Raw genomic sequence first — 11,044 nt, 5'->3', positions numbered from 1 at the left:
TTATGGATACAGACTAGAGAATGGAGCAACCATCAGCCACCACCTCATGGATAACATTAAGCTGTATGCCAAGAGTGAACGAGACACTGACTCACTGATCCACACCGCTGAGATCTACAGCCAGGACATCGGAATGTCATTCGGACTGGATAAGTCTGGCCGAATGCAGAGGAGCAGAGGGAAGGTAGTCAGAACTGATGTTTGTGTGTATGAGATAGAAACAGAGCAGGGTACAAATACATGCACTACGCATGGCACTATACTGAAATAAGACAATATTTGAAATCAATACGTGGCGGTCAATTTTGATATTGTAGCGGCCTGTCACAAATAAGTCAATGTAGGGGAAAGACAGCCACAGGTTTACCAAGCTCTTACTTACCCCAAGTTTGGTCCCTTGCATTTCAAACCCTGTAATAAGGAGGATGAATAACGTCATATCTTTGCTTCATGAAGTCTGAGTGACACAAAGTAACATAAGCAGGCATTCATTCTTCAAATCACATTAATTCATGTTAGCACCCTGACACTGTAAACTAAGCGGAAGGAAGGAGGCCGAGGATTAGTGAGTGCCAAAGCCGCTATCCAGGATGAAACAACAAAGATCCATGAATACATCAGGAAGATGACCCCGAGTGATGATGTGCTTAGTGAATACCTCAGGCAGCAGAAACCAGAGGAACAAGGGAAGGAAGAGCAGGAACCCTCGTGGAAGGACAAACCTCTGCATGGTATGTACCACCGTCAAATAGAAGAAATGGCTGATATCGAAAAATCCTAACAACTATTGTTCCCCTTTGAAAGACTGGTGTTAGCCCACCTGAAGGGCATCACTGACCCCCTGCTAGACCCCTGCAGTTTGCCTACTGGGCTAACAGGTCAGTGGACTATGCAGTTAACATGGCACTGCATTACATCCTGCAGCACTTCGACTCCCCAGGGACCTATGCACAGGCCCTCTTTGTGGACTTCAGCTCAGCATTCAACACCATCATCCCGGACATCCTCCATTCCAAACTGACCCAGCTCACTGTGCCTGCCCCCACCTGTCAGTGGATCACTAGCTTTCTAACAGACAGGAAGCAGCAGGTGAGGCTGGGGAAAAATACATCCAGCACCCGGACAATAAGTACAGGTGCCCCCCAGGGGTGTGTGCTCTCCCCTGCTGTTTTCACTGTACACCAACGACTGCATCTTGAAGAACCCCTCTGTCCTTAAGTTTGCTGATGATACAATGGTCATTTGTCTCATAGGTGGTGATGATCGGTGACGAGTCAGTCCATCATCAAGAAGGCACAACAGAGGATGTACTTCCTGCACCAGCTCAGGAAGTTTAACCTGCTCCAAGAGCTGCTGATACAGTTCTACAGAGGAATCATTGAGTCTGTTCTCTGCACCTCCATCACTGTCTGGTTTGGCTCAGCAACCAAACAGGACAGGAACAGACTTCAGCAGACAGTCAGGACTGCAGAAAAGGTTACTGGTGCAAGACTGCCCTCCATGGAGGACCTGTACACCTCACAGGTCAAAAGGAGGGCGGAGAGGATCACTGCAGACCCCTCACACCCTGGACACAATCTGTGTCAAACTCCTCCCCTTTGGACGGTGTTACAGGTCACTGTGCACCAAGACAACCAAGCACAAGGACAGTTTCTTTCTCCGGGCTGTCACTCTGATGAACACTTGACCCATGATAGTATGACTGGACAATAACCCTGAGTGCAATACCTGTAAATATACCTTGTATAGATTATACAGCTTCATACAGGTCTCTATTTCTAAGTACTTTATTTTTATTCCTATTTATCTCATTTCATAATGAACATTCCTTTGTCTGTCTGCATTGTTTACTGCCTGTATATACTGTTTATTTTGCATTGTTTGCACTGTTTACTGCTTGTTTATACTGTTTATTTTGTTATACTACACAGCCTTATGTTGGTTTACTGTTTACTTGCCCCTTGCATGGGGATATGTACATACACATTGATAGCCACTGTACCAGAGTCAAATTCCTTGTGTCCAACACACCTGACAATAAAGCTGATTCTGATTCAGACATAAATTTATAATCCAGTAATCTATGCTAAGGTGGTTAACAAGCAGTCAGCAGCTCAGTTTTTATCTGAAGTGTTAGGAAATGTATATGCCTGACTGCTGTTGAGAATATTTCTAGAATGTAAACTCAGAGCGCTGTGGTAGCTGTTATTTAATTTCTAAGATTCAGTTCTCCTCATCGGGCATAATGAAAAGTAAACTAAATTCCTGATTAATCCATCCATCAGGATACATTTGTTTCCTATTTCAACACATACTGTCAGACCTGACAGCTGTTACCTGAATAACAACACGTGCAGCATGCGGCAGGGAATCCAGGCAGTCACAAACTACAGGAACAAATAAACGATCACAGTATCCCATGATGTCACCTTTCCGGACAGTCGTAATAACTTCTATGCTAGGTTTGACAGGCTGAACATTGATAGCCCCTCAAAATCCCCCTGTGCCCTGGAGGACACTGCTTATCAGGTAACGCACACACAGGTTCTGAAGGCCCTGAAACAGGTGAATCCCCATAAGGCTGTGGGACCAGACAGTGCCTCCCCTACAGTTCTGAAAGCCTGCGGGGATGTCTGCGTACACACTAGCTAGTGTGTACGCAGACATCTTCAACCTGTCATTAACCCATGCAGTAGTCCCTCGCATTTTCAAAAAAATCCACCATCGTACTTAAAACATCAGACACATCCACTTGGAATAACTTCAGGCCAGTGGCACTCACATCAGTTGCCATGAAGCGCTTAGAGAAACTGGTCCTCACACACATTAACCACATGGTCCCAGACACTGCAGACCCCCTCCAGTTTGCCTACTGCCCCAACAAATCAGTGGACAATGCGATGGCTCTGGCTTTATTCCATACCCTGAAACACCTGGACAACAGCAGCACGTATGTTAGGATGCTCTCCCTGAATTACAGTTCTTCGTTCAATACCATTCGCCTGGGCAGGCTGATTGACAAGATGACAGACCTCGGTGTCCCAACTCCCACCTGCAACTGGATTTTAGACTTCCTGACAGAAAGACCACAGGTGGTCAGAATGGGTGGATGTCTGCTGAGCTCACAATCAGCACAGGCTCACCGCAAGGCTGCTGTCTCAGCCCCAAACTCTTCACCCTGTACACCACATGCGTCAAACTCAAGGCCTGCGGGCCACATCCAGCCCACAAGATAATTTTATTTATTTATTTATTTCTATGGCCCGGCGATATGAAGTGCTGATAACACACAAACTACAAATCCCATAATGCAGCGCAACAGCTGCCTTACCAAACGATAGGCTACCTGCGATCATTCCCGCGTCAATTACGTCAGATCAATCAAGCGTCTGTTGATGTATACAACCCTAATTTCAAGTCAAAGCTAGCCCCTAACAATGGCCAAGAGAAAGGTTGATTCTGAAAACAGAGCCTTTCAAAACCTGTGGGAGGTTGAGTATATGTTTACTGACATTGCCGGTAAACCTGTGTGTCCTATTTGTGGAGCTAATGTGGCTGTAATTAAGGAATATAACCTAAGACGGCACTATGAGACAAAACATTAGGACAAGCTGAAAAACGTGAATGCAGAGCAGAAGCTACAGAAGGTAGAGGAGTTCAAGAGGAATCTGACATCACAGCAGATGTTTTCACCAAAGCGAAATCACACAGTGAAGCTGCTGTGAAAGCAAGTTTTATTGCGGCAGAGGAGAAAATTCTGTTCAATACATTTTTATCCTGTTTGGCCCACGACCTAAAGTGTGCTTTGAGTTTTGGCCCCCTGTGCAATTGAGTTTGACACCCCTGCTGTACACCTATGACTGTGTCTCCAACCATGACAACACCATCATCATTAAATATGCTGATGACACCACCATTCTGGGCCTCATCAATGGGGGAGATGAGTCGGGTTACAGAAGCTTGGTGAACAACATGTTTATGGAGAGGAGAATAACCTCATCCTCAACATAAACAAAACAAAAGAAATAATGGCAGACTTCAGGAAGAACCCCCTCCCCTCTGCTGCCTCTGACCATCAAAGGGACTGAGGTTGAGAGGGTTGACAGCCACAAGTTCCTGGCTTGCAGGTGACACCTGACCTCAGCTGGACACAGAACACAGCTGCCACAGTGAAGAAAGCCCAGCATTGGCTATACTCCATCAGGCAATTTCCCCCTCACCCAGGCTTACAAAGGACTGATAGAGAGCATCCTCACTGCTAGCATCACAGTCTGGTATGGTAACACCACACAGGCAGAGAGGAAGGCTCTTCACAGGGTCATAAAGACTGCAGAGAGGATCACTGGGACTGAACTGCCTGCTATAGACACAATGTAAACACAGCGCTGAGGCAAAAGAGCAGAGAACATAATCAGAGACCTACTCCACCCAGCTAACACTCTGCTCAGACACAAAAACTGCACCCACAACCTCAGGCACAGCAGAGCGGACAGTATCATCGCACACAGAACTTGATTTTACAAAAGCTTTTTCCCTGCCGCAGTAAGACTGATGGCAAATACAAAATGTGAAAAACCTGTTCAATAACCCCTCATTACCCTACTAGGTAGAATACCATATACAATTACATTATGTGCAATACCATGTGCAACATCTGAAACTCCCCATTTTACCTGCTATCTTATTCCTTTATCCACAATTTTATCAACTATTTTGTATTCTTGGGTATTCTTGTTTTTTGTATTTTGTATTTTTTTGTATTCTTGGGTGATCTTATATTTAGACTAAGTGTTCGTTCTTTTGGCTTTGACTCCAAGAGAGCCCTGCACAAGAATTCCTATATGCCTAGATTGTCTTTATGCATAAATGGCAAATAAAAATCTTGCATCTTGAACCTCCTGACTTACACCATCATGAGATCATTGCTTCTTGCTATTGCAAAACCGAGTTGGTTCAGGAATGGCAATAAGTATTCACTGTGTATATTACAATACTGTGGCACACCCAAAAAAAGTCTTATTTTCAATATGCATTCTTGGTATATTTTACTCCCTATGGGCAGATTGCATAACCCTTTTGTCAGGAAGGCACAATACTACCACAAAAGGTAGCTGGCTATCATTTCACAACAACACAAGGGTTAAACCTTGCTGCATACATACAATACGTGCAATGCAGATAAAACAAAGCTGACCTGAAGAGAAAAATATGACAATAGTAACAAAGCCAACTGAGGTTAAAGCAGAGACACAAACAATAAAGACGAGGCAGACAGGGAGAGGCCAAAACTGGAAGAATTGAATGAGTGTTTAACAAGAAAGAGACTACAGACGACTGACCAGATATGGGGCAAAACATATGTCTAAATAAAAGAATGTCCAAACCAAAACTCCAGCAGATAACTAAACAAGCTAGGAGTCCAAAGAAACAGGGACAAGGCACTGGCAAAACAAGCAAAGTTTAACAAAGACACAGATTGAGAGATAGCTGGTCGGTTATGCTGATGAGAAATAGCTGTGTGTAATTGGGGCAGGTAAAGATGGAGAAACAAAATAAAGGTGGAAGGACACAGGAAACATGGAGGAACCCTCCACAATGAAAGTGACTGTGCTTTAAATCCTGATCCTGTGTGCACTTTTCCCTGACCAGTTCAGAGATTAGTGCAGCAGACAAGAACGAGGTTTTAAAGGCCTGTTTTGATTCCAGCAGACTAGACTGTTGTCTTTTTTCATTCTAAACTTAGATAGTTTGTTGAGGGTCATTCACTGTGCTTGAAGAAGTGTTTGAGCCACATTTGTCCTGATTTTGCCTCTTTCTGAATGTGTGAATTTACAACATATTTATTTCAAAAGGTGAACAGTACCTCCTAAGCCACAACCACCCATTTCCATCCACTTGCCCTGTTGGCACCTCTTTGTTCCCACCACCTACATCACTTGACCTCCTTGCCCAGCTGTTGTTATTCTCTCATACTGTACCGGCCCCTGGTCCTGTAGTCTGCCAGACTGTCTTTATACTGATGTAGGCAGTGCATTCCAGTCCCAGCTGATCCTCACCTTTGCCTGTACCTAGATTTGTTTTGTGCCTAACTCGATTTGTTTTGTGCCTACCTCCTCCTTGTCTGGTTTGCGCACCTTCTCTGACTGTTTGCCTGTCACTAACCCTGCCTGACGTACTGTAAATGAAGAGCTTTTGATTTTTATCTGCCTTCTCCGTGAGAATTGCTCTTGAGTTCAAACATCTGCATCAGTACAGTTTGCATTTTTTGATGTTTTTCTGCCCCTTCATGGCCAAAAATGAATTTATGCACTTCGAAGGTTAAAGTCCATTTTAGACAAGACACTCAAGTGAAGGTTTTAACCATTTATTACCACGCTTTGCAACTGACTGTAGCATTTAACTGTGGTGCTCTGGAACAAATCTGTGCAAGCTCAACACAGACTATTGTCCATTTGGATATTATCCTTTAGCACCACATGTAACTTAAGTATTCAAACATGCCTCTGATAATGTGCATGATATTTGTCTATAATGTGTCTTGCAAGTATTGACTCTTTCTCCATGGCCAGAAACAGGATAAGGATAACGTGTTTATGGTGGATAGCTGTACCAACTCAGTTGTTGAAATATTTTGCTCAAGCACAGTGTTAGACACACAATCTTACCAGCACTACCACAGAACCATGGTTCATTGTAAGTAGGAAAAAGCTCCACACAACAGAAAAACTAAACAAAGTAAATACAAGAAACAAAGCTACAACAGACAGCATGTGGGTGGTGTTGAGGGTAAGCACCACAGTGAATATCATTATCCTTCTTAGCATTCATGTTTCATGGGGTCGGTGCATCCAGGTTTTACATCCAATATGCTTCCATTGATCTACACTGCTAATCAATGTCCTTTCCTCAGTGTCAACGTGAAAAACATTTACAAGCAATGGTTCTTCGTACAGAGAATGTTGAGAATCACTGTACTGGATGGTATTTTATATACACAGAATATTAACATGGAGAAAGGTTTCTACATTAAAAGGTGAAATAATTGTATCCCTGTTGGAATGTCTGTGTGGGTGGTGTTGAGGAGAGAGCTCGCTGGTGGAACTGTGCCTGAAAGATGCTGATGCTCTTTCGAGTGTTACTCCTGGACTTTGGTAAGCGTAGGTGGTTTTTAGTTGAACTGAGGGTCAAGTTCTCAGTTTACTTAAGTTCCACAGAAGTGCACTAACAACACCTAACAGTTAATTGTTTTATAGCCAGTTTAAGGCTGGTGCATTTGATAAAATGAGTCTGTTGATGAATCAGTGAATATGTGAATGAATATCTGAGTAATAACACTTTTACAGATACAGGTTATACCCAGTTTTCTCTATTTGAAATCAGAATCTGAATCTGCTTTATTGGCCAGGTGTGTCGGACACATTCCTGAAGTCCACTGTCATCTCCACAGCTTTGAGCATGTTCAGCTCCAGGTTGTTGTGGCTACACCACAGGACTAGCTGCTCAACCTCCCGTCTGTAGGCTGACTCGTCACGGTCTCAGGAGAGACCAATGACCGTTGTATCATCAGCAAACTTTAGGAGCTTGACAGAGGGGTCCTTCAAGATGCAGTCGTTGGTGTTGTAATACCCCAGTTATTTTATTGGACAGAGCTGAATAACGAAGAAGTCTTTCTTCACTTTAGTGCTGATTTATTTAAACTACAAGCGAAATTACAAAACACAACCCGGGCGGCTCCCCCTTACAGGCATCCCTATGCAGGCTGCTGGAAAAAAGGAGAGCCCCGGAAACACAGAGCCTAATATATTTAAAAGTTTTGGTCTAACCCCTTATACAGATGAAGCCAGTCTGCAGACTCCATCTCTTATCTAGTGCTCCAGCTGCATGGAGCCACTACACTTTACCTAGTCATAACAAAATGAGGAATTTCAATGTGTGTGTATGTTGTCATGTGGTGTGTAACTAAGACATTCATTCAGACATAATATTCTAACACAAGATTTAATACAAGAAAACAATTGGTGTCATGGTAACTGTAGTTCACATTTCAGAATCAACACTTTGTCTTCTAACCTTGAAACAAAACTGACTAGAGCAGATTTCGAATATTACTAAACTGCATTACTAACACATTTGATTCAACACATTAATGTCTAATAATTACTAATATCTAATAGTATAGAGTGAAAACAGCAGAGGGAAGAGCACACATCCCTGGGGGGCACCTGTGCTGATTGTGCTGGATGTGGTTTTCCCCAGCCTCACCTGCTGCTTCCTGTCTGTCAGAAAGCTCGTAATCCACTGACAGGTGGGGGCAGGCACAGTGAGCTGGGTCAGTTTGAAATGGAGGATGTCCAGGATGATGGTGTTGAATGCTGAGCTGAAGTCCACAAAGAGGGCCCATGCATAGGTCCCTGGGGAGTCGAAGTGTTGCAGGATGTAATGCAGTGCCATGTTAACTGCATCATCCACTGAGCTGTTAGCCCGGTAGATAAACTGCAGGGGGTCCAGTAGGGTCTCAGTGATGTCCTTCAGGTGGGCCAACACCAGTCTTTCAAAGGACTTCATGACTACAAATGTCCGGGCAATAAGTCTGTAGTCGTTCAGTCCACTGATGGAGGTTTTCCTGGGGACTGGGATGATGGTGGAGTGTTTGAAGCAGGAAGGTGATATGTTAATTTTGTTTTCTTCTCTTCATACCTTCTTGGCTGTTTGATATTGTCTACAGAAGCAGGAGCCAGGCTTACCCTGATTGCGTGGAAGGTAGAAAGTGAATCTGGGTAGGAAATTTGTACAGCAAGAATCAGATTCATACATTTGAGTAAAATCTTGATTTGATTTGATTTGATTTATTCTTTCAAGCATGTAAAAACAGTTGATATGACAACACACATAATTTTACACAGAATCCAATATCAATTTGCATATATCTTGTACATGCTTGAATGGAGTAGGAAGAAGTCAGACTTATCCAGTCCGACCCCATAACATCATCTTACCATCATTGGTTTGCAAGCAGTATTACTACATAGATAATTTTGTTCTACACCATGCTAGTGATATACTAAAAAATATTACAAACTGTTAACATTCTTACATAATTACATATTATCTTCTACATCACACAAGTAGAAATATTACATAGTGTTAGAGGGGATGAGGGGTCGTTGGCTGAAAAACTGGTTCCTCAGCTTTTCAGAGTAGCCCCTCTTTGCTGCTCTGATCTCCCTTGTCAGTGTATTCGTGGCCTGGCTGTACAGAGTCCTGTCCCCACTTCTGTAGTCCTCCTCCTTGGCACGCAGAAGCTGCTTGAGTCTTGGCTTGTTGTTGTTGTATGTGCAGAAGGACTTGTTGGGCACACACACATCCTCACAAAAGCTGATGTAAGATGTCACAGTGTCAGTGAGTTCGTCCAGGTCTGTAGCTGCAGTCTCAAATACACTCTACTCTGTGCAGTCAAAGCAGGCCTGTAGCTCTGACTTAGCTTCCTCAGTCCAGCTCTTCACTGTTTTGACCACAGGCTTCACAGCTTTAAGTTTCTGCCTATAGGTTGGAATAAGGTGGACCATGCGTTGATCAGAGGGTTGCGTGAGGGAGAGAGTGATAGGTGTCTTTTGTTGTGTAGCAGTGGTCCAGTTTGTCCTTGTTGGGAAAGGTGATGTGCTGTCTGTATTTGGGCAGTTTGTGGGTGAGATTTGCTCTGTTAAAGTCCCCTAAAACAATGAGTGGGGAGTCGGGATGTTCTAGCTTCACATTAGTTATCTGTTCGGCCAGGAGCTGTAGTGCACTAGCGTGGGCATTCAGTTTTAAGTAGACTCCAACCAGGATGAAGCTCTAAAATTCTCGGGGAGAATAGAAAGGTTTGCAGTTGATAAAGCGACTAAGTCTGTGTTACATGTCCTGAGTAGCACTGTGACATCTGTACACCAACCTTCATTTATGTAGAAACAGATTCCTCCTCCTCTCGTTTTCCGGGACAGCTCCATTACATGTTCTGCTCTGTACACCTGGAAGCCCGGTACTTGGATTGCACTGTCCATGATGGAGTTGCTGAACCAAGTCTCCATGAAGCATAAGGCAGCAGAGCGTGCAAAGTCAGGGTTAGTGCTGTTGACGATATGGATTTCATCCATCTTGTTGACCAGGGAGTGAAGATTTGCTAGGTGGATAGACAGGAGTGGAGTTCGGGTCTTTCTCTGGTGTAGCCTCACTAAGGCACCCACTCGCTTGCCTCGCTGGTGTTTTTTCCAAGTCCTGCATATGGCAGCTGCACCTCCAGTCAGAATGTCCTTACAGCATTCTATGTTCACAAAAATCATAGAAAGTCAGTTCGCTATATTTAACTGTTCTTCTCTGGTAAAAGTAATCCGGGATGGGTTGCAAAAGACCGAGAAAACAAAGAAAAACAAAAATCACAAGAGAGATCGTGTAACCAAGGCTGCCATTGCTGTTGATGCCATCTTGAGTCTGCCTTGTAATGTTCAACAAGTGCAACATCAGGTGACAGTAGCTGTAGCACCGTTTTTGTTGTGGTGATCATACTGCATAGTTAGTGCAGTGAATGAATGAAAATCCTGCAGCTATGTATCATTGGACATATGAGGTACACGGGACAGTTTTATATTTAGATGGGTGACTACATGTGCTACCCTGATGTAGGAGTCACATGCTCATATATACTGTACACACACAGACCTGACACACACAGGACAGTGACTGACAGTATGAGAACATATATAGCCACTAAAAGCCAGACAATAGGACACAGAAAATAATTAAGGTAAAGATATTTTGGCCCTGCGTGGGAAACGTGTCTGACTAGCTGGGTGCTCATCATTAAGTCTGATATGTTCAAGTTCATGTACTAATAAAGCTTAAAGCACTTGTTCTGAAATAAGCAATATGTTTAACTGTCAACCTTCAATTACTGATATTGTCTTTACGATATTGTTTAAGATCAAATATACATGTGTCAGACAAGGACACTTTGGATATTGTAATCTCACCTCTTCTCAAAAATCATTTGAATATTTGTTTATAAGTCTTG

The sequence above is a fragment of the Monopterus albus genome, unplaced genomic scaffold (genome assembly GCF_001952655.1).
Source record: "Monopterus albus unplaced genomic scaffold, M_albus_1.0 scaffold166.1, whole genome shotgun sequence".
Classification (NCBI taxonomy): domain Eukaryota; kingdom Metazoa; phylum Chordata; class Actinopteri; order Synbranchiformes; family Synbranchidae; genus Monopterus; species Monopterus albus.
Note: the sequence above shows the minus strand (reverse complement) of the source record.